Below are 25,042 nucleotides of genomic sequence, written 5' to 3' on the forward strand. Positions count from 1 at the left end.
ACTGGAATACATGCATGGCTCCTGTGAACTTCCAGGAGAGCTGAAAGAACTCTGAGTCACTGGACTGAGTTGGTTCCTTAGCCACTTATGCAACAAAGATGACTGACTTTTCGAGTATGACGGAGGTTTCGTATTCCAGTTCATAGCTGATCTGATAGAGGAGCACTGTGGTGCTCTGAATGTCATGAACCTTCAAGAAAGATTAAAATGAAAAGTGTTAAAATTGTTTCAAATCCGAGCCAGGCGCTGGTGGCTCACGCCTGTAATCCTAGCTACTCAGCAGGCTGAGATCTGAGGATCGCGGTTCAAAGCCAGCCCGGGCAGGAGAGACCGTGAGACTCCTATCTCCAATAAACCACCAGAAAACCGGAAGTGGCGCTGTAGCTCAAGTGGTACAGCGCTAGCCTTGAGCTGAGGGACAGTGCCCAGGCCCAGAGTTCAAACCCCACAACCGACAAAAAAAAAAAAAAAAAAATTGTTTCAAATCCTGTTTGGTTCAGGTGTTAATACTAGCTACGGAAAGAGGCTGAGATCTGGGGATTTTAGCTTGAAGACAGCCAGGCAGGAAAACTGTCAGACTTTCTCCAATAAACTACTCAAAAAAAGCTGGAAGTGACACTGTGGCTCAAGTGATAGAGCCCTAGCCTTGAGCAAAAAAAGCTAAGGACAGCTCCCAGTTCCTAACTTCAATCTCTGGACCAGCACCAAAAATTAAAACGAATGCTGCTTTGTCTACATAGAAAATTTATAGCAAATCATGTCATTACTGAAGCTTTAGAATAGACCAACTACATCGTTAATCATAGATGAAAAGTAATGAGATGTGTAATAGTGGATCCATCACACATGCAGTCAGGGTTATCATTTATTTATTTTTGTTGGTCATGGGGCTTGAACTCTGGGATTAGACGCTGTCCCTGTGCTCTTCAGCTTAAGGCGAGTGCTCTACCCCTTGAGCCATAGCACCACTTCAGGTATTCTAGTGGTTACTTGGAGATAAGAGTCTCATGGGCTTTTCTCCCTAGCACCTGGCTATCATTGCTATATTTAAGCAGCACTCACTTTCAGGTTTCACTTAGTACAACTTTTATTTTTTTATAGTGCTGGACATGAAGCCCAGAGACTCAGATATGGTAAGCACTTATTCTACCACTGAGCTAAATTTTTCTTTTTTTGTCGGTCCTAGGGCTTGAACTCTGGGCCTAAGCACTGTCCCTCAGCTCTTCAGCTCAAGGCTAGCGCTCTACAGTGAGCTCCACTTGAGCTAAGTGCCACTTCCGGTTTTCTGGTGATTTATTGGAGATGAGAGTTTCACAGAGTTTCTTGCCTGGGCTGGCTTTGAATGGTGATCCTCAGATCTCAGCCTCCCAAGCGAGTAGCAAGGATTACAAGCAAGAGCCACTGTTGCCTGGCTTGAGCTAAATCCTTGACCCTGAATTTGCTCATTAAAAAAACACTTTAGGGCCAGGCACTGGTGGCTCACTCCTAGCTATTCAGGAGGTTGAATCCTGAGAATTGTGGTTCATAGCCAGCCTGGGCAAAAAATTCAAGAAAGTCCATGAGACTTAACTCCAATAAACCACTCAGAAAACTGGAAGTGGCACTGTGGGTCAAGTGGTAGAACACTAGCCTTGAGCTGAGGGACAGCGCCCACATGCAGTTCTTCAAGCCACAAGACTGACAAAAAAAAAAAAACCTCTTTATGGGGCTAGGAATGTGGCTTAGTGGTAAGAGTGCTTGCTTAGACTGCATGAAGCCCTAGGTTCGATTCCTCAGTACCACATACACAGAAAAAGCTGGAAGTGTTCTTTGGTGCCAATGGTAGAGTGCGTAGAGTGCCAGCCTTGAGCACAGAGATTGTCAAGGACAGTGCCCATGCCTTGAGTTCAAACTCCAAGACTGGCAAAAAAATTAAGTCAAAAAATTCTTTAAGCAATCCATTCTAGCTGTAAGCAAACAATGAAACTTTGCAAATACAGTAAAAATAAAAAAAATTATTACTGGGCATTGGTGGCTCACATCTGTAATCCAACCTACTCAGGAGGCTAAAATCTGAGGTTCAAAGTCTGCCAGACTCTTTGTCAACCGAACCACTCAAAAGCCAGAAGTGGGACTGTGTCTGAAGTGGTAGAGCTCTAGCCTAGAGCAAAAATATATATATAAAACAGCTTACAAACAGTGTCCATGTTCTGAGTTCAAGCACTAGTACTAGCACCAAAAAAACAAAAGTTCTTATTGTATATCTTTAATTTCTTTATCTCCTAGGGACATAAAATGTTACCTTGTCACCTTGTATTCTCACAAAATTTCTTGATAAAAATAAATACAACAACACAGACCTGTAATCACAGCTAGCAGGAGACTGGGCAAGGAGGATTGGAAAAGTAAGGCCTATCTGGGCAACATCATGAGACCTCCGTGTCAAAAACAAAACATAAAAAGACCTTAAAAAAATGCTGTCCAAACACACTGTCTATAATCAGTTTGTTCTCCACTTGTTACACCCAGGATATCTTGGCTCACTGCCTGCTAGCATTCTGCTTTAGAAGTAAAAAGAGAAATCTATTTTGTCTTTCTGAAACTCCTTGCACATGCTCAAAGCCTTGGCATTTCCTGAGTGAGAGAAATGCTCATGTGTGTGTGCTCATGCTGAGGCTTCAACTCAGGGATCATTTGCTGCTCCTTTTTTCACTCTAGGTTAGTGCTATACCACTTAAGCCACAGGTCCATTCTCGCTTTATGTTGGTTAAACGGTAATGAGTCTCAGACTGGCTTTGTACCAACCATGATCCTCAGATCTCAGGCTGCTGAGTACATGTGATTGTTCCTGAGCTGTTCTCTACCTCTTCATAATAACCTAATGCCTACATAAGCAATGTGCTTTTATGGAGTTGTGTGACTCATTCTAGAAAAAGATTAAATCCAGAGCTAGAAAGTCCAAGAGAGTCTTATCTCCAACTAACCACCAAAGTCAGAAGTTGATCTGTTGCTCAAGTGGTAGAGTGCTAGCCTTGAGCACAAAAGATTAATAGTAATAAAACTCAATAAGAAAATTGGCATTATCCTTCCCTTTTTTCTGATACCTACCTGTGTCAATTGGGTCATTCCCACACACACAGTCTCCAAGACAATGAGCCCCCAGACTCCCATTTCCCATGCTCCCCCACACAAACATGGATAAACTTGTCTCTTCTATGGTGCTTCACAACTTTTTTTTTTTTTGGTCGGTCCTATGGCCTGAACTCAAACCTGGGCGCTGTCCTTCAGCTCTTCAGCTCAAGGCTAGTGCTCTACCAACTGAGCCACAACGCCACTTTCAGCTTTTTCTGCTATGTTATGAGGAATCGAACCCAGAGCCTCATGCATGCAAGGCAAGCACTCTACCACTGAACCACCTTCCCATCCCCACAACTATGTATTTTTTGTGGGGAAGGTTTTAAAATAAATTTTCTTCTAGTATCTCTGAATAGCTGTACGGGACTTTCAATGTGGTATTATCTATTTATGTGTATAAGGGGTCTTAATCCCCTACTTCTACTTGACCCCCCCCCCCCACTTGCCTCATATTTCCCAGTTCCATTTTCATGGATGTATATTGAGTATTATGACTGTATTAACATACCATTCCTCTCTTTGTCCATCCCTCTTTAGCCCACCCCTCCTGACAAGACATATTCTGCTTCCTGAAATTCAGGCTCTAACTGTCCAAAGAGGTTGTCATGAAATCTTACTCCTTTAATTTGGATATGGGTTTACATGTTTTTTGTTTGTTTCAGTTATTAGTCCTGGGGCTTGGGCACTGTCCCAAATTCTAAGTCAGGCACCACAGGCTCCCACCTGTAATCCTAGCTAGAAGGAGACTGAGATTTGAGGATCGTGGTTCAAAGTGAGCCAGGACAGGAAAATCTGTGAGACTCTCATCTCCCATAAACCATCAGAAAATCAGAAGTGGCTCTGTGGCTCATGTTATAGAGCACTAACCTTGAACTGAAGAGCGGAAGGACAGTACAACGCCCAAGCCCACAGGTCAAACCCCATGACGGACCAAAACAAAAAACAAAAACCATCAAATTCTAGGCTGAGAATGTGGCTTAGTGGTAGAGTGCTTGCCTATCATGCATGAAGCCCTGGGTTGGAGTCCTCAGTACCAGGTAAACAGAAAAGGTCAGAAGTGGTACTATGGCACAAGTGGTAAAGTGCTAGCCTTGAGCACAGACTCAGGGACAGTTCCCAGGCTGAGTTCGAGCTCCAGGACGAGCAAAAATAAATTTTAAAAGAATCAAATTCTAATATCACCTCCATTATTCCACCTTCCCAGTCCCTTCATATTTCTTTCAACCATAAATCCAGGTTCTTCTTTTATTTATTTATTTATTTGGGTCTGGTCGTGAGGCCTGAACTCTGGGCCTGGGCACTGTCCCTCAGCTCTTCAGCTCAAGGCTAGTGCTCTACCACTTGAGCCACAGTGCCACCTCCAGCTTTTTTTTTTCTGCTTATGTGGTGTTGAGGAATTGAACCCAGGGCCTCAAGAATGCAAGGCAAGCACTCTATCACTGAGCCACCTTCCCAGCCCCAGGTTCTTCTTTTAATATAAACTGTACTGTCTAGTGCAAAATAAATCTAGTAATGAACGGTCAACAGGGTGAGCTTCTCCTTTACAGGGCTATACTTATATATCCAGCAGGACATTCTTACTACTGGCTCTACACTCAAACCAAGAAATGTTTTGATGCATCTATTTATTTATTTTCTGGTCCTGGGACTTGAACTCTGGGCCTGGGTGCTGTCCCACAGCTATTCAGCTCAAGACTAGCGCTCTACCATTTGAGCTAAAGCACCACTTCCAGTTTTCCAAGGTAAAAGTCTTATGGACTTTCCTGTTTGGGCTGGCTTTGAACCATGATCCTCAGATCTCAGCCCCAGGAGTAGCTAGGATTACAGGCGTGAGCCACCAGTGCCTGGCTATTTATTATTTTTGTTATAAGACATAGTCTAGCTGTGCACCCAGGCTGGAGTAAGACTTGCTAGTGGAATAAGACTTGCTCTGTACAAACTGTCCTCTAACTTACAATCCTCTACTCTGGCCTCCAGAGTTTTGGGACAAATAGTGTACTATCATACTTGGCTACAGATATAGCAATTAAAGGACTGGGTGGTGGCTCAAATGCTTCCCTAGCAAGTATATGGTACTGAGTTTAAAGATATTGTAAACCTATGTGTACCAAGAGAGAGCCACAAAGACAAGGCAATTTAATGAGACAAAGACTTCTACTTCTCTGCTTTCAATAAAGAACAGGAGTGAATAAAAAACAGGATAAAGTGAAGAATAGAATAGATAGAATATGCATCAAGGAAGTAAAATTCTGGAACACATTGTATCTGTTTACTTTCTAGACAGGACTACAGAAAGAAAAAACACAAGAAAACTAGAGTACCTTAACTTATAGAAGGGTGGCTAATTGTCCATTATGTGTCCTCTGTGCACAATGTGGTTTGTCAGTCACTGTAGATGAGACTGCATAGTCCAAGCACTCGTCAAGTGGTGCAAAGGTTGGTCAGCAGTCCTGCAATGAGATCAAGCAGTGTCAGACTATTACATATTTATCATCTGCATAACAGGATCAAATAGCACAGTTATTCCATAAGTACAGAAGCCACCAACCAATGGTGGCTATGCCTGGGGCTAAAATCTGAGACTCCTGCTCAGACTCATTTCCAATGAACCTGAAAAATGCCAGAAGTAGAGGTATGGCTGAAGCAGCTGAGTGCCTGCGTTGTGAGAAAAAGCCAATTAGAGTGCCAAGTCCCGGGTTCAAGCCCCAGCATTAATAGATAAGGGAATAAACACTTCTAGCTCCTAAATATTCATTTGTTTTTGTAACTTTCCTACCCTTTACTATTTTGAAATACATCAGAGAAAAAAAGTAACAAAATGACAGAATATAAGATTGTTATGACCTGGTTACAGAAAACTGGCACTAAGCTGGGCCCAGTGGTTAATTATACTGTAGTGCCAGCACTCGGGAGTCTGGCCTGGGTTACAGTGACACCAAATCCCTGAATTCCTCCAATCTAGTTGTATCATGGTATGCCCTCTCTGTGTCAATGTCCTTCCCAGTCTCTAAGAACCACTATTTTCTACCTGCTATGAAACTGACCTCTTATCTTCTATGAGTGGCTTGTTTCACTAAATGATCTCTAGCTCAATTCATGTTGCTGCAAAGACACTGTCATAACTCAAAAGTATTCTAGGCTTTGAACTTGGGCCTAAGCGCTCTATTTTTATTTATTTGCTCACAGAACAGTGCAATACTGCTTGAGCCAAGGTCTACTTCCAGCTTTTTGATTAATTGGAGCTAAGAATCTCAAGGACAGGCTGGGAATTTGGCTCAGTGGTAGAGTGCTTGCTAGCATGCATGAAGCCCTGTATTTGATTCCTCAGTACCACATAAACAGAAATAGCTGGAAGTAGCACTGTGGCTCAAGTGGTAGAATGCTAGCCTTGAGTAAAAGCAGCTCAAGGACAGCACCCAGGCCCAGAGTTTAAGATCCACGACCAGCAAAAAAAAAAAAAAAGAAAGAAAAAAAGAGCCAGCTTTCAATCACAATATTCGCATCTCAATTTCCAATTTCCTCAACCTGAGTAGCTATGATTGCAGGTGTGAGCCACCAGTGCTCTCATTTCGTATGTATATATCTCTTCCTTTTCTTCTTAACCTTCCATGACATCTTGTTTGATTCTTCTTGGCTACTGAAAGCACTGAATTACCCTGTATGAACATTTTTCCTATGGCTGGTTATAAGTAGATAGTCAAAGTTTAAAAGTATTAAATAAAAAACCCCAGGAGTAAAACAACTCCTGATCACTTATAATGGGTGCCCTTTGAAGTAGTATAATGGACTCTCCACTCTACCACCATCCTCTTTAGAAAACGAATCATTCCTTTGCCAAGTATGTGTAGCTCTTTATTACCCACTGTCTAGCCCCTTAGGAGCTGTCCCGATGACCTATGATTGAGACTATGTGTCATAGTACTTTTGGACTAGATAACTTTATTTTGGTGTTGATACTGGAGCTTCAACTCAGGGCCTCATGAGTGTTCCTGAGCTTTTTTGCTTAAGGCTGATGCTCTACCATTTGAGGCAGAGCTCTACTTCTGGTGTTTAGAAGTAAGAGTCTCGTGTACTTTCCTGTTCCATCTGGCTTCAAATCGTAATCCTCGGATCTCAAGCCTCCTCTGGGAGGACAGACAGATATGTACCACCAGTGCCAAGAACAATTGTTTAATTCCTTCCTTCCTCATCTCCCCTCTCTACTTCCTTCCTCACACCAGGGACTTGCACTTAGAGCAAATACTCTACAACAGACTATTTAACAATGACCCCTCTACCTCCCCCATAAGAAGACTGGGCATGCTGACAATTCCCACTGTCAAAGGAATGTTGTGAAGTGCTGCCAAAAGCAGCTTGGGAAATGAAGACAGGAAAGAGCAAAAGCTTAAAAGTCCAAAGCCACTGCAGGTAAAAGCATGAGACTGTGGAAAATGAACTATACAACTTGTAGTTAGGGATGAGAGGGAAAACAACTGGGAGGTGAGACAAGGGGTGTCATTGTGTAAGTGAAGTGTAAGTGAAGTCCACTCATTACCTGACGTATGTTAACTGTGACACCTCTGCACATCACCTTTATAATAATAAAAAAAGCATGTGGATATAAATATACACACTTTCTTGATCCATTCACCACTATATACTGTGGTGCAGTGAACATAGGTAGGTTGGTGCCCAATTACTTCATAGTCACACACACAGCAGGCAATCCCTAACTATCATGCTTCTATCATTCCCTAGAAGGAAAAGGTTGCACCACAGAGAAAATACAACGAACCAACAAGTGTGTCACTGAGCCTTGGACTGTTACCACGTATGTCATTTTAAAACCCTGTAGGCAGTACCTGAAAGAAATGCAATCTCTTGGAGGGTGGTGGTCTTAACCATCTGGAAAGCCCTGACAATACGCCAGGCATAGGTGGCAGTTTGATGGCAGCAGGATAGCAGGTGTGGTGCTGCTGCCTTTCCAGGAGGCAGAGGCAGGAGCACTGTCACTTCCAGGTCAGCATCAACTACATAGCACAAACAGACCAAAACAGAAATGGAGGGGCAAAGGGTGAACAAACGCAACAGTGGTACTCACTGGACACTAGGCTGAAAATGACATGTGGGTGGGGCTGGGAGGGGAAAACTGGGAGAGATTGAGGGAAGGGTGACATTGCCCAAAAAGAAATATACACTTTACCTGACCTATACAACTGTTAACACCTCTGTATATCAACGTTGATAATAACAATTTTAAAAATTGGACTTTGTACAAATTTAATTTCTTAAAAAGAAAAAAAATTTGGGCTAGGAATGTGGCTTAGTGGTAGAGTGCTTGCCTAGCATGCAAGAAGCCCTGGGTTCGATTGCTCGGTACCACATAAACAGAAAAGGCTGGAAGTGGCTCTGTGCCTCAAGTGGTAGAGGGTTAGCCTTAAGCAGAAGTTCTGGAACAGCATCTAGACCCTAAGTTAAAGCTACTGGACTGACAACAAAAAAAATTTTTTTGCGAGAGTCTTGGAGTTTGAAATTAGGGCCTAAGCCCTGTCCCTAAGCTCTTTTGCTCAAGGCTAGAACGCTACACTTGAGCCACAGCACCACTTCTGGTTTATGAGTAGTTAACTGGAGATAAGAGTCTCATGGGGACTTTTCTGCCCAGGCTGGCTTTGAACCACAATCCTCTGATCTCAGCCTCCTGAGTAGCTAGGATTACAGGCGAGGCACTGTTGCCCCACCAGTTTTTATACTTTTGTTTTCAGAGACCATGTGACTCTGCACTGCACAGCTAAAGTTTGCATCCATCCAGCTCCTGGAGGAAAGGTCTGGAACACAAAGTCTGAACTAGGATCTAGTTGCATTTTTCCTATGAATATTCTTTTCCTGCTACTTGACACCTATAATCTCAGCTACTCAGGAAGCAGACATAAGAGGATCTAGGTTCAGGGCTGGGAAGGTGGCTCAGTGGTAGAGCACTTGCCTTGCATGCTTGAGGCCCTGGGTTTGATTCCTCAGCACCACATAAGCAAAAAGAAAAAAGCTGGAAGTGGTGCTGTGGCTCAAGAGGTAGAGTGCTAGCCTTGAGCTGAAGAGCTGAGGGACAGCGCCCAGGCCCAGAGTTCAGGCCCCACGACCAGAAATAGAAAAAAAAAAAAAAAAAAAAAAAGGATCTCCGTTCAAAGCCAGTCTGCAGAAAGAAATCCATGAGCTTCATCTCCAATTACCCAGCAAAAAGCTAGAAGTGGAGGTATGGGGTATAGCTCAAATGGTAAGAGTGCACACCTCAAGTGAAATAACTAAGATAATACAACTGGCTGCTGAGCTCAATTCTCAGAACCATCAAAAAAGGGAAAGGAGCAAGGAATACTTGTGAACAACTCTCTGGTAGTATTGGACAATTTCCCATAGTTGGCCAAATCTGATCCAATGGGAAATATAAATCATCTAGAAATTTCACTAGAATATCAGTTTGTCACTGTGACAAGACATGTGACATTACCCATCTAAGGAGAGAAGCTAGGTGCTAGTGGTTCACACCAGTAATTCTAACCACTCAGAAAGGGGAGATCTGACACCAGCCCAGGCAGGCAAGTCTCTGAGACTCTCTCTTCAAAGAACTACCAGGGACAGCACCCTGCCCTGAATGTCAAACCCAGGACCGGCATTAAGGAAAAAAAAAAAAAAAAGAGGGAAGCTTATTTTAGTAGTTAATGGTTTCAGAGGTTATGACCAACTTGTTTCTGAGCCATAGTGGGCACAAATCATGGCCAAACGGAGTAAAGAAGCAAAGTTGTTCACCTCATTGCAGATCAAAGAAAGGGACCAAGATGCGCAACTGCACCCATCACATATTCAGTGACCTATTTCCTCTAAGATGCTCTACCCCTTAAATAGACTCAACAGCTGGGGACATAGCTTTAAGATGCAACTAGTTCATCTTTATGGAGGACATTTCATATTCAAATCATAACTAATAGTAACCAAACAACTACCCACAAAAAAAATGTTTAGATCCAGACAACTTCTCTATAAAATCATAGTAAGCGGCGTTGTGGCACAAGTGGTAGAGTGGTAGCTGAAGAGCTGAGGGGCAGTGCCCAGGCCCTGAGTTCAAGCCCCACAAACAACAATTAAAAAAATCAGGGGCTGGGAAAGTGGCTCAGTGGTAGAGTTCTTGCCTCGCATGCATCATGAGGCCCTGGGTTCTATTCCTCAGCACCACATAAGCAGAAAAAGCCGAAGAGGTGCTGTGGCTCAAGTGGTAGAACACTCACCTTGAGCTGAAGAGCTGAGGGACAGCGCCCAGGCCCAGAGTTCAAGCCCCACAACCACCAAAACAAACAAACAAAAAACTAATTCCATAGGTCAGATGTGGTGGCCCACAACCTGTAAATTCAACAGTCTTAGGAGGCTGAGGCAGAAGATCAAGAGTTCGGGTTCAAACTGGACCTCATAGTAAAACTCTGTCCCAGGCCAATATCTAAATAGAAAATTCTACACTGTTGGGACCCCATTCTAAAAACAGTACTCAGAGAGTACGTGCTACCCTCCTATAAGCATTTCCTGTCCTCACATTAGTGCCAAAGAGTACCTGACCAGTAAAATATCCATCCTGTCTAAACAAAAATTAACCCTGTCACCCAAGGAACAGAATCAGCTCTGAGGAACTAACAAACCCAGGAAATTTAGTCAAGTATGGGCTGTAAATTGCTGGTAACAGAGCTCAGAGAACAAAGGCCAGGAGCCAGGTGAACGCATCCAATCAGTAACAAGCATATATGTAGCCCCCTACTCACCAGTTACTAACCCCTGCGCACCAAAACCAAGCCGTGTAATTGGCAAGTTTGAACAACTACTCAGCGATAAGTTGTACCCTCACTGGCCACCTGCGAGTGGTGAGTGGCAGATTTGTATGAATGTTATAAAGTTATTGGTCACCTGTAAGTGATATGGCTAGTTATAATAAAAACGGGGTTGGACAACTGCCCAGGGTCTGTCTCTGCCAAGGTGGTCCCTGACCAGCCAATCTGTTTCCCAATGCTAGGCATGGAAATAAAGTTTGCCTAATTTTCGTTTTGTGTCGATTTTGCTCTTTTGATCATGGACCCAATATTGGGGTGCTGCCTTAATTGGGGAACCCTACTACATACAAAGTGTTCAAAAAACAGAGTAGGAAGCTATTCAATTGAATTTTATGCGATCGATATTACACTGATATTATGCTAATCCCAAAGCAGAAAAAAATGACAAGCCAATCTCTTAAAACATAATTCTTTATTTTTTAAGTATTTAACCTCAACTGTATATACAAGGGGATTATCATTTAAAATGTCCATTTGTGTGCAGTGGTTCTTAATCAGTCACCTCTTCCATCATTCTCTCATTCCCTCTACCCTTAATCCCCTACTCATTTTACATTTCCCACTTTTACTAAATCTCCCACTATTACTACATGTATATTGTTGACTGTATTTTTCTCAATCCCTCCCCTTCCATTTATCCACTTCCTGTCATAAATATAAATCTTTTTTTTGGGGGGGGTCCAGTCGTGGGGCCTGAACTCTGGGCCTGGGCGCTGTCCCTCAGCTCTTCAGCTCAAGGCTAACACTCTACCTCTTGAGCCACAGCGCCATTTCCGGCTTTTTTTCTTTTTGCTTATGTGGTGCTGGGGAATCGAACCCAGGGCCTCATGCATGCAAGGCAAGCGCTCTACCACTGAGCCACCTTCCCAGCCCCAAATATAAATCTTTAAAGAAAATACCAGCAAGCCAAATCCAACAGCATGTTAATCACATGTCACATTGATGTAACTAAACATTGTAAATTAAATACAAGGCTGGCTCAATAGCAAAAAAAAAGTAGTATTAACGAATAAAGGATTTTATAGGACAAAAACTACATGATCTCAATGGATGCATAGAAAGCATGAAAAAAAAAATCCAACATTCTTTTATGATTAAAAATACACAAACTAAACAAAAACTTCTACTTGGTAACTACCAATAGCCTTAACATTGAAATAAGTAACTAGGAAGAAAAGAATGTCATCTCTTTGCATTGTGAGAACGAAGGATCACATCCCTTTATGGTTGAAATACAAAAACAGCTGGGTGTCCATGGCTTACACCTCTAATCCTAGCTACTTAGGAAGCTTACATCTGAGGATCATGGTTCAAAGCCAGCCCACAGGAAAATCTTGAGGTTCATGTCTCCACTGAACTATAAAAAAAAGCTAGAAGTGGAGCTGTGGCTCAAGTGGTAGGGTGCTATCCTTGAGCAAAGCTCAAGGACATTGCCCAGGCCCTGTGTTTAAGCTCCAATCAACACACACTGCTTTACAAATTTAAAAAAAAAAAAAAAAAAACACATGTTTTGAACAGCTAGTCTTCCAAAGATGGCCCACAGGAGCCTGAGAGGTCCGCAACTATTAACCACAAGGAAAATGCAAACCACAATGCTATCATTCTCTTTTCAGACTCATTACAATGGCTAGAAGTATAAACCCAAGTAATGAGTGGATGTGAGCAAAATACAACTTGTAATAATGGCTTCATAAAGCAGTCCTCTACTGTGACTAGCCTTGTACTTCCTCCAAAGGTGAAGCATAACCAAGAAATCTGATTCTAGCTAAATATTTACCTAAAAATATGAAAATGCATAAAAATATGAAAATGCATTTTAGAGTGGTAGTACTCTTATTTCTTTGCATGCCAGCCCTGGGGCTAGCTTGGTCTATCACTTCATCTGCATCTCCAATTCCAGGTTTTGCTGATTAATTTGGAGGTAAGACTAACAGAGTTCCCTGCACAGCTGATTTTTAGAACCACAAACCTCAGATCTCTATCTCCTGAATAGCTAGGATTAAACATGTGAGCCACTAGCTACAGTGGTATTACTGAAAAAGTGAAAACACAAAATGATGAAATAATAATCACAATGTGGCATGTCACACAATGGGCTATTTGTTAATAAAGGGAATGAAGTACATGTGATATAACATAAATGAACACTGAAAATGTCATGTTACACCAGTCACAGAATGCCATTTATTATAGAATTTCAGTCACATGGGTTCAAATGTACAGATGCAGAAACAGAAACTTGCTTAATAGCTGCCCAAGTACAGATGAGTTAAGTAAAATGTAACTCAAGTGGTAAAGCAAGATTATTGTTAGAGCGCAAGGCTCTATGTTTAAGCCCCAGTACGGGCACACTCAAAAATACAAAAGAAAAAGGTGGCTTGAGGGAAGAGTAAAGTTACAAGTGAGGATGGCAGGGGCTGGGAAGGTGGCTCAGTGGTAGAGCGCATGCCTTGCATGCCAGAGGCCCTGGGTTCGATTCCTCAGCACCACATAAGCAAAAAGAAAAAAGTCAGAAGTGGTGCTGTGGCTCAAGTGATAGAGCGCTAGCCTTGAGCTGAAGAGCTGAGGGACAGCGCCCAGGCTCAGAGTTCAGGCCCCACGACCGGACCCCCCCTCCAAAAAAAAAATGTTGTCTAAGGGCTGGGAAGGTGGTTCAGTGGTAGAGCACTTGCCTTGCATGCACGAGGCCCTGGGTTCGATTCCTCAGTACCACATAAGCAAAAAAGAAAAAAAAAGCTGGAAGTGGCACTGTGGCTCAAGTGGTAAGAGTGCTAGCCTTGAAGAGCTGAGGGACAGCGCCCAGGCCCAGAATTCAGGCCCCACCACCGGACCAAAAAAAAAAAAAAGAATGTTGTCTGGAAAATGGTAGTGTGTCCCAAGTGACAGCACTAATATTGAGCAAAATAAAGCCAAGCAAGAGTTCAAGGCCCTACTACATAGTTCAAGTCCTAATACCAATACAAAAAAAGGCAGTCAGAAGCCGGGCGCTGGTGGCTCACACCTGTAATCCTAGCTACTCAGGAGGCTGAGATCTGAGGATCGCGGTTCAAAGCCAGCCCGGGGAGGAGAGACTCCTATCTCCAATAAACCACCAGAAAACCGGAAGTGGCGCTATAGCTCAAGTGGTAGAGCGCTTGCCTTGAGCTGAAGAGCTGAGGGACAGTGCCCAGGCCCAGAGTTCAAGCCCCAGGACCGACCAAAAAAAAAAAAAAGGCAGTCGGAAAAGAATGCACTGACATACACAGAACCAGCACAAACAATAACCAAAAATAAATGGACAATTCCAGTTCTATTTCCTTTTAAGGAACATTAGGTTTTTTGTTTTTTTGTTTTTGTCAATCATGGGACTTGAATTCAGGGCCTGGGCACTGTACATGAGCTTTTGTGCTCCAGGCTAATGTTCCAACACTTTGAGCCACAAGGTCCATTTCTGGTTTTCTAGTGATTAAATGGAGAATCTCATAGGCTTTCCTGCCTGGGCTAGCTTTGAACTGCAATCCTCAGTTCTCAGTCCCCTGAGTAGCTAGGATTACAGGCATTAGCCACCAGTGCCAGGCTTGAAGGAATACTTTCTAACTTGCAAGTCTTTTTTGTCAGAATAAATTTTGTTATTTTAAGTTCATTTATAACAATGTTTGCAGAAGTCATTCTAAGAACTAACCTAAAGCCAGCCCGTGTGTGTAGGTAGCTTACACCAGTAATCCTAACAACTAAAAAGTTGAGATTTGAGAATAGAGGACTGAAGACAAATGCAAGAGTCTTATCTCCAATTAATCAGCAAAAAGTGAGAGTTTGAGGTATGGCTCAAGTGGTAGAATTCCATATGCAAAACAACGTGGAGGACAGCTGAACTCAGTGCAGCCTAAAAACTTTTAGATTCTGAGCATGGACACACTCCTGTCAGAAGGCTATGCTACATGAACTTTAAAGTCATGTCATCTGATATCCATTGAAGCTTCAAAAATCTCACCTATCTTAGAAAAAGCCAGAAGTGGCACAGTGGCTTAAGTGGTAGAGTGTTGCTAGCCTTGAGGACAGCATCCAGGATATGAATTCAGATCTTGAGGATTGGCACCAAATTTTTTTATTTTTTATTTTTTTGTCGGTCGTGGGGCTTGAATGCTGGGGCCTGGGCACTGTCCCTCAGCTCTTCAGCTCAAGGGGAGGGTTCTACCACTTGAGCCACACGGCCACTTCTGGCTTTTTTTTTCTGCTTACGTGGTGCTGAGGAATCAAACTCAGGGCCTCATGCATGCAAGGCAAGCACTCTACCACTGAGCCACCTTCCCAACTCCTTACCAGCTTTCTGATGTGCTGAGATTATTAAATAAAGGTGTCTCCATACCTGGCTTCCAATTAAGTTTTCACACATCGTAATTTTACTTATAAGACACTATTTTCAAATGAAGTCTTGAAACTTGATATATCTCCAGAGAATCTCCAGTTACTGTCATTAAAGCTTTGTACTTACTTTTATAACCATGAAGAGAAAACATAGTCCTAATCTCACTTGAGACATTTACCTCAACAAGCCAGCTCCAATTATGCCTTTCATTTATAAATAGCGTTAAAAATTTAAGCATGGCACAGCTGCCACCCAACACTCTAAAGTCATGTCACCTGATAAATTCTCCTCTTCAAAGCCCACAGGGACAGCTTCTTTCTTTACAGGCCTTCTTCCAAAGCAAACTTTTAACCTTTATTATTTCTATATGCAGGGCTGGTGAACTATTCATGTTTTTCCCAAAGGGAAAGCCTTCCATGTCTGCTGTACACAGTGAAATATGGCCTCCAATAAAGGAGGAACAGAGGTCTGCTTGGGCAAAAGAGATTCATGAAATTCACCTTTAATAAGGCTTGACTGATTTGCTACATATTTGAGCTCCAGTTAGTATCAGCTAGATGGACGATTGTGTATCATCACACAAGGCAAGATGGAAGAGCAAAACTCAAGGTATAGCTTCCCCAGTTATGGGATTTAATGGAGAAAATCTTTTGGAGTTCAAACCAGGTGATGAGAAGGAGTGACTAATACTGAATGAAAAACCACAATTAGGAGTTCAAGACCAGCCTAGGCTACAGAACTGTTAGGAATTATTACAAGTATGTTCATGTTTTTTATCCGTCATAGGGCTTGAACTCTGAGCCTGGGCACTATCACTCCTTTGCTAAAGGCTAGCATTCTACCACAGAGCCACAGCACCACTTCCAGCTTTCTGGTGGTTAATTGGAGATGTAGGAGAGTCTAATAGGGGCTGGGAAGGTGGCTCAGTGGTAGAGTGCTTGCCTTGCACACATGAGGACCTGGGTTTGATTCCTCAGCACCACATAAGCAGAAAAAACTAGAAGTGGTGCTGTGGTAGAGCACTAGCCTCGAGCTGAAGAGCTGAGGGACAGTGCCCAGGCCCAGAGTTCAGGGCCCATAAATGACCAAAAAAACAAAACAAAAGTCCAATGGACTTTCCTGCCCAGGCTGGCTTTGAACTACAATCCTCAGAATCTCAGCCTCCTGAGAAACTAAGATTATAGGTGTGGGTTCACAAGTGATATCTAAATTATATAGATATGATTACAGGATGGAAACCCCAGAAAATCATTCACTTTGCTGGTACAGCAAAATTCTCATAGAACAGTGCACTGGGCAATATGCCTATCCCCTTCCATCAAAATAAAATGGAGCCTGTAGAGAATACAAGATACCTTTGCCTAGGTAAGCTCTACCAGTCATTTCACTATATCATGATTTCTTTCAAGTGTCTGCATTGTAAGGATCAAAGTTTGAAGCCAGCCTGGAAGTCATAGCTCAATTGGTCGGAAAAAATTTTTAAAAAGGTGGTTGTGATGGTATACACCAATCATCTAGGCAAAAATATGAAGAAAAAAGGCCCAGCTGGTAATGGCACCAACCTAACAAGTACAAGGCTCTGGGCCCAAACTCCAGTGACATCAAAGGAGAAAAAAACAACAACTAAGTTCAATAGTAGAGTGTCTATGACTGCCGTGTTTGAGGCCTCGATCTCCCACAACAGTTTTCTGCCTTTTTGCTTTCTTTTTTTTTTTTTGGTCAGTCATGGGGCTTAAACTCTGGGCCTGGGCACTGTCCTTCAGCCCTTCAGCTCAAAGCTAACTAGCACTCTACCATTTGAGCCACAGAGCCCACTTCCATCTCTTCATGTGGTGCTGAGGAATCAAACCCAGGGCCTCATGCTTGCAAAGTAAGGACTCTACCACTGAGCCACCTTCCCAGCCCCTCCCACAACAGTTTTATATATATACATATATGTATATGTTTATATATGTGTGTGTGTGTGTGTGTGTGTATTTTTAAAAGCCAGTTGCCAGTGGCTCACGCCTGTAATCCTAGCTACTTCAGAAATGGATATCTGAAGATCATGGTTCAAAGCCACCCAGGCAATAAAGTCCATGAGACCATCTCCAATAAACTCTGAAAAAAGTGGAAGCAGCACTGTGGCTCAAGTGGTAGATTGTAGCCTTAAACACAGAGCTCCAGAACAGTGCCATGGGGTGGGATTACAAAGCACTGGCCTAGCAAGTGCAATGTCCTGGGTTCAGGTTCCCTCCCCAGTACCGATACCCTCCCCCCCAAAAAAAGTAAAAACATTTTAGAAACAAAATATTTTCCTTTCTGTTTAAGACAATTCAATCTTCAGTACTATCCCAAAAACCTTATTTCTTTGCAAGACTTGTCATCAATTTTATTGGGTTCATTAAGCACTTTTGTTGATTCATCCAATAATTTTATGCCACAACAATTACTCCAAAATAGAGGGTGAATCGTCACAAGATCCAATCAGGGTAGGGAGGGCTCTTAAGTAACGTACCTTTAAAGCTCTTTTTGCTCTTTATCTGTTCTGTATGTTCTCCAAAGACTTCCACAAAAAGGAGGGGGTGCTGACTTTGGTCCTAGAGACAGCAAGGGAACACTTTAAGGTTAACAGGAAACACATGCAACTGTTTTCCTCAAAGCTGCACTGAAAGCATTACAAAGTTGACTACGTTCTTATTCAGTGTGCTTGGAACAGAATGTTAAAAGTAGGACAGGCCCTTGGAATTCAAATCGACTCCCAGATCCAGTACCACCCTCTCACTCCAAAATACAAACACTTTAGCAATTTTGTTACCAGGCTGGTGAAAGTGCCCGATTATGCAGGGGGCAAAACGCCGAGTCAAACTTCAGACCCGTCTTAGCGCAACACGACTGTAGTTAGTACACAAAAACTTCCTAAAATACCAAACAAGCTTCACAATGACCGGATGCACCCCAAGTCTTTACAACCAAGGGGGAGACACTCCCAAGTCTTACAAACGAATTGCTTTCACGGAAACCATTCCCCGAAAGCTTGCGGCTCAACTCCGGACCTCCGAGGACCGTGCTTGGGGGCTCGGCGCTCTCCTGCGGCGCGCTACGCCTCCCCGGGAGAGCGCGCCCGGCCCGCACTCGCGAGCGCACGGAGCTGCCTGGGAGGAAGTCATCCCCTCGGTCGGCCTGCCTGCGGGCTGCGGGCTGCGGCTGCGGCTGCGCTCCCGGACGCCGGGCTTGCGGACGCCGTCACCCAGCGCCGCTAGGGAAAGGCACGGCAAAGGGCGCTGCGTTGCAATGTAACGCAAAAGCCCAACCCAGGGAAGAGCGACGCAGAGCAAGGCGGACGTGTCCACTCGCCAGCCCCAGCTCCGCCTCCCCGCCAAGACCCCGAACCGCGCCCGAACTCAGCTGCCCGGGCAGGTGCTGCAGGGCCCGCGATCCCCAGCGCGCAGCCCGTGGTCGCCGCAGTACCGCGGCCGCCCGGCACCGCCCTCCCGGCCGAGCGGAAGTGGAGCGGCCGCGGGCGGGCCTGGGCCCTGGCGGAGCCGGGGGCTGGCTTACACGCGCGTCCGCGCGAGTAGGGGCTCGCCGGGCACGCGCCCGGATAAGGGCGCGGAGGGAGGGAAAACCTGAGGCGGCGGGCAGCCCGCGACTCCAGTCCTCCTCGCTGGAACAAAAGCGCTCGGCCTCGGCGCGGGCAGCCCCGCCCGCGGGGCCCGCGCCGCGACGAAGCCGCCTGGGACTCCACGCGGCTCCGCAGAGGTCGCGGACACCCGCTACTCACCCCCCCCAGGACGTCGCGCGGGGCTCTGACAAATGGAAGAATGCCCCCGACCCTCAGGCCCCCTGGCTCCGGAGTTTAAGTCCAGTCAGTCAGGGCGGGGCGAGGAGCCTGTCGAGGCCCCGCCCACTCGAGGGCCCGCCCATTAGCCTCCACGCAGCCGTGCAGGGACTCCGGGGCGGGGTCCTAGTGCCACCCAGAATTGCTGAGTGGCGTTCGTGCGCAGTGGAGTGGAGACTTTGCAAATCACTTTCAGGCTCCTAGGGTGCAGCTGATGGGAGCCGAGGTCCAAGCACCTTTCATTTCCATTACAATATAAACCTGCAGAGCTTCCTGGAAAGGAATGTAAGCAACAACTAAAGTGCTCACTTCCTAAGTCTGAGGTAGGTCTGGAAATAGGCTTTGGTAAGTGGTTGATTTTCCCGATCCTTTGCTTTCCCCATTCAAATTAGCTGCTTTTGGTAGTCTCAAAACTAGGTAATCCAGACAGTGCAGTACAATTGACGAACACTTTATATTTGCTTAAAAGTGCACCCAAGAAATGCATAAGAAGAATACTTTTCTCCAAGACTTTGTGATAGGGAAAACATTCCCGTATGCAGATGAATCTTTACGAAGAAAATAAACATATACGTTTTGGTTTCTTATAGAAGGTAACAATTCTACGTAAGCTGGGCACTGGTGGCTCACTCCTGTAATCCTAGCTACACAGGAGGCTGAATTCTAGGGATCACAGTTCAATGCTAGACCAGGCTGAAAAGTCCATGAGATTCATATATCCAATTAATCACCAAAAAAGCCAGAAGTGAAGCTGTGGCTCAAGTGGTAGAACACAAGCCTTGAGCGAAAGAAGCAAAAGAAAATGTTATGGCAGGGTGAGCCAGCAAATACCAAACGAGATGTGCAATTCCTTTCCTATTGACAAAACACAATGGCATCCATTTATTGTTGCTTTGGTATACATTTTTATTTTTTATTGTCAGTCCTGGTGCTTGAACTCAGGACCCTAGGCAGTCCCTGAGCTTCTCTGGACTCAATCCTAGCGCTGTACCACTTGAGACACAGCTCAACTTCTGACTTTTTCTGTTTATGTAGTACTAAGAGTCAAACCCAGGGCTTCAGACCTGCTAGGCAAGCATTCTGCCACTAAGCCACATACTTGTCCCTGCAGCTTTAATTTAGATATATGCTTCCCTCCTCCCCCTCCCCCCCTTTTGGTATTCAAAAATACCTGGTTGACCTCCTGTTATCAATTTAGCCCACCTGGTCAGCCTGCCTCAGGATTCAGATAGACAGCCTCACCTGGCCACATCCCATAGAAAGCTGCTGGGAAGACCTTTACCAGAAACTTAAAGTTATCCCTCCTAGCCAAGGCAATTTCCAGTACTCAGTTGCTGGAATGTGGTCCCACCCAGTGGCCAGGTGGAACTATTCCTGGAACGTAGGCTGGGGGTAGAGGAGGTAAGGCTATCTGAATTGATAGTGGAAGCCCACAAGGCATTTTTTTTTTAAGATCCTGGGGCCAGGCACTGGTAGCTCACACCTGTAATCCTAGCTACTCAGGAGGCTAAGAACTGAGAATGGCGGTTCAAGCCAGCCCTGGCAGGAAAGTGCATGAGACTCTTATCTCCAATGAACCACCAAAAAACCAGAAGTGACACTGTGGCTCAAGTGGTAGAACGTTAGCCCTGAGCTAAAGAGCTAAGGGACAGCACCCAGACCCAGAGTTCAAGCCCCAGGACCAAAAAAAACCATCCTGGGACTTGAACTCTGGACATGGGCCCTGTCCTTGAGCTTTTTTGCTGAAGGTTAGTGCTCTAGTACTGTGAGCTACAGCAACATTTCAGGTTTTCTAGTCATTAATTAAATATCAGAATCTTCTGGATGAGATCCTTAGAGCTCAGCTTCCTGAATAGCTTGGATTACAGGTGTGAGCCACTAGTGCCCAGCTAAGGCATTTTAAAAATAAAAGTACAAAAGAGGTTGTGGGGGAGGGTAGTGATAAAGTGACAACAACAAGGAAAGGGGTAACAATGATTGACAAGTAATGTACTCATTGCCTTACTCTTGTAACTCTTCTGTACAGCATCTTTACAATAAAATAATAATAATAGTAAAAAGAGGTTATAACAGGAACTGCTCACCTGGTCAGAAGTTGATGTCAGCTGCTTGAACTTGTGTATATCTGATTAATGCCTATGTTGTATGTGACCAGCTTGTATAAAACCCAGGGTCTTCCCTCCCTCAGGATCCAAACTTCTTTCTGACACTGATGTGGTTCAGGTCACTGGCAGTAACTACCTTTATCCTCTCTAAAAAATGGTCTTGAAGTCTGCTGGTCTGTGCTGCCCTAACCATAGTTACTAGGGAGGGGTAATTATATGTACAGTAAAAAAGAGATAGCTCCTGACAGTATTGTGTATTGTTGTACCTGCTAACACTGATGATGTTAAAACCTCCATCCTGAGACTCAAGATAAGATTGCTCTACCACCCAACTCTATCTTTGCACAAAGGGCCCCTTCTCTTGGTCCCATTCTGTCCCCAACCCATGTGAAAGAGACTACTCCTGACCTCTGCCCAGGCTGACTTCCCTTTTATGCCTCATAAAAAGGGAGCCTAGTTGTAAAGAGGCATGCCATTTTCCCTTCAGGCCTGTTGGAGGAGACTTGTTACCCTTTCCTGGATTTTCATCCTGAATAAAACCTTTTGGTCTTTTGAGTTCACCTTTAGGCTCTTTTGTTGTTGATATTCCTGATAATCAAAATATTATAGACACGAAAAAATTCTGTCTAAGCAATGAAAAAGGCAAAAGTAGTTAATGATGGGAATCTGCTTTGTTTTCATAACTCAGTGTAGCTCCCTGGGCTTGGCCCACTGACTACCCCTTTACTCCCTTTCCAGAATTTCCTCCATCTTAATCTAAATGTGAAAGCCCACTTCCCCACCCCCCACCCATCAGGTGACAGGCACCTAATTTCCTCCACACTTGCCACACCTGGCTAATCCATTCAAGTGCACCAGAGGTTCCCTGAACCAGAAACGCTCAAGGCTCATTGCAAAACTCCTTACAACTCCTGAGCTACCTATAATCTATCCCCACCCAGACCTCTACTTAAAGACCCTCCACCCCTCCCGAGTATACCTAGTGTCTCCTGACTCTCCTCTGATTACCCTGGAGTCCCTCTTCAACTTTCATTACAGTTGATTTGGTTTCTTGAGGTTGGTGCCTTTGTCTGCCTGCCTTCTTCTCACCTTTTGAATCCATCCTTTTCCCTGAGAGATTTTTTTCCCCTCTTTTTCTTTTCTTTCAGCCCTGTACTGGGACTTGAACTCAGAACCTGGGCACTCTTAGCTTTTTTTGCTCAAGGCTTGATGTTCTACCACTTGAGTCACAGTTCCACTCTTCCTTTTTGCTGGTTAATTGGAGATGAATTTCATGGACTTTTCATCCTGAGCCAGCTTTGAAATGGGATCCTCTGATCTCTGGTTCCTGAATAGCTAAGATTACCAGCCTGAGCCACCAGTGCCCAGCACAGTAGGATTTTAAGGCCAGAGAGTTTCAGCTCAGTTTGGGATGCTTGTCCTCATTAGATAACAAAAATTGTACCCAAGAGGGAGATGGTGGGAAGAAGGAAGGAGAAGGAAGAAAAAGGAGAAAAATGAAGAATGAGAAGGAAGAAGAAAGAGGAAAAGGAGAAAGAAGGAGGAGGGGAAGAGAAAGTGGGAGAAAATGAGGGAGGAGGTAACAATGTTGGACAAGAAATGTGCTCATTACCTTATTTGTGTAATGAACGGTAACCCCTCTGACATTACTCTTACAATTAAATTTAATTTTTAAAAAAAGGAGGAGGGGAGAAGAGGAGGAGAAAGAAGAAAAGAGAAGAAAGAGGAGGAAGAAGAAAGGAGAACTGGGAATATGGCTTAGTGGCTTAGTGGTACAGTGCTTGCCTAGCATGCATGAAGCCCTGGATTCAATTCCTCAGTTTCACATAAACAGAAAAGACTGGAAGTGGCACTTGGCTCAAGTGATAGATCGCAAGACTTGAGCACAGAGAGGTTCAGGGTCAGTGCCCAGACCTGAGTTCAGGCCTGAGGATCAGAAAAGAAGGAGGAGGAGGAAGAAGAAAAAGAAGAAAGGAGACATGCCAGGCATTGGTGGCCCAAGACTATAATCCTAGCCACTCAGGGGCTGAGATCTGAAGATCAAGGTTTGAAGCCAGCCTGTGCAGAAGAAGAAGACTATTAGCTCCAATTAACCACTCAAAAACCGGAAGTAGTGCTATGGCTCAAGTGATAGAGTGCTAGCCTTGAGCACAAAGAGGCTCAGGGACAGTACCTAGGCAGTGAGTTCAAGCTCCAGGACTAGCAAAAGAAAAAGAAAGAGAGAGAGAGAGAAACGATATCCATGACTCGCACGACTCACACCTGTAGTCCTAGCTACATAGGAGGCTGATATCTGAGGATCATGGTTCAAAGCCAGCCTAGGCAGAAAAGTCTGTGAGACTCTTATCTCTAATAAACTACAAAAAAGCTAGAAGTAAAGCTGTGGCTCAAGTGATAGAACAGTAGCCTTGGGTAAAAAGAAACTCAGTGGCTGGGAATGTGGTCTGGTGGTAGAATGCTTGCCTAACATACATGAAGCCCTGGGTTTGATTTCTCAGTACCACATGAACAGAAAAAGCTGGAATTGGCACTGTGGCTTCAGTGATAGAGTGCTAGCCTTGAGAAGAAGAAGCTCAGGCCCTGAGTTCAATTCCCAGGACTGGCAATAAAAAAGAAAAGAAAGAAAAGAAATTCAACCACAGAAATTCAAGCCCCAGGACTAGCAAAGAACAAATGAACAAAAGAAAGGAAGGGAGGGAGAGAGAGGAATGATAAGAAAAACCTACCACTATTAGAACTAGCTCAATTCTGCCATTATCAGATTAGCTCAACCTGATATTTCAGAAATAGCTTGCTAGTGATTTTCAAAACTCTGAAACTAGCTGGGAAGGTGGCTCAGTGGTGCTGAGTGCTTGCCTTGCATGCATGAGGCCCTGGGTTTGATTCCTCAGCACCACATAAGCAGAAAAAGCCAAAAGTGGCACTGTGGCTCAAGTGGTAGAGCGCTAGCCTTGAGCTGAAGAGCTGAGGGACCCAAGCCCAGAGTTCACACCCCACAACTGACAAAAACAAAAAATAAAATAAATAAAAACCTGAAACTATTGGGGTAAACTGAACCTCAAAGCACCTGTACTCTTCCCATAAAAGGATTGTACTCCTGTCGGGGCTCAGAATTTGGAAGAGAAACTCCTTTGGGCCCACAGGCAAAATAATCCTGAGTTCTCCAATTTGCCAAGTACCTCTTCCCCCCCCCCCCCCCCTGCTTCCCCAGTCCTTCCCCAGTCCTAGGGCTTGAACTACCACTTCAGCCACAGCACCACTTCCAGCTTTTTCTATTTATGTGGTACTGAGGAATCAAACCCACTTGCTTTTTCCTGGAGTATTTTCATAACATTTTGGTGAGTAGGCCAGGAAACAACAGCTATGCTGGCTCTGTGAGCCACTGGTACCGCCTCTGCTCCTCAGAGTATGCAAGCTCCTAGGTTGGAACAAGACACCACCACCTGGTTGTTATTTAGCTCTTTCTCTTGGAGGCCCGTGGCTCTGAAAAAGCCACCGTCTCCTGGACTGACAGACCAAGTCGAAACATCTGCTTCTGAATCAGGAAAAGGGCCTAGCTCTTTCTTTTTTTTTTTTTTTTTATTTTTTTTTTTGGGTCTGGTCGTGGGGCCTGAACTCTGGGGCTGGGTGATGTCCCTCAGCTCTTCAGCTCAAGGCTAGCACTCTACCACTTGAGCCATAGCGCCACTTCCGGCTTTTTTCTTATGTGGTGCTGGGGAATCAAACCCAGAGCCTCAGGCATGCAAGGCAAGCGCTCTACCACTGAGCCACCTTCCCAGCCCAAGGGCCTAGCTCTTTCTAACCCAAGTAGTCAAGG

The 25,042-nt window shown here is 44.5% G+C and overlaps 1 long non-coding RNA gene across 2 annotated transcripts; it reads right to left on the bottom strand.

Moving 5' to 3' along the window:
* Position 1: 1 nt before the first annotated feature.
* Positions 2-19,148, bottom strand: LOC122106265. 2 transcript variants are annotated; one of them, XR_006147143.1, is made up of 5 exons: positions 19,064-19,148; positions 17,798-17,879; positions 7,956-8,123; positions 5,436-5,564; positions 2-190 (listed from the first exon to the last, which is right to left on the bottom strand). It is a non-coding gene; the product is annotated as an uncharacterized LOC122106265 (long non-coding RNA). The 2 variants fall into 2 exon arrangements; XR_006147142.1 differs by lacking the exon at positions 19,064-19,148 and adding an exon at positions 18,280-18,739.
* Between the last annotated feature and the right edge of the window lie 5,894 nt (positions 19,149-25,042).

This window comes from Dipodomys spectabilis, unplaced genomic scaffold (genome assembly GCF_019054845.1).
Source record: "Dipodomys spectabilis isolate Male_0828 unplaced genomic scaffold, ASM1905484v1 ptg000039l, whole genome shotgun sequence".
NCBI lineage: Eukaryota > Metazoa > Chordata > Mammalia > Rodentia > Heteromyidae > Dipodomys > Dipodomys spectabilis.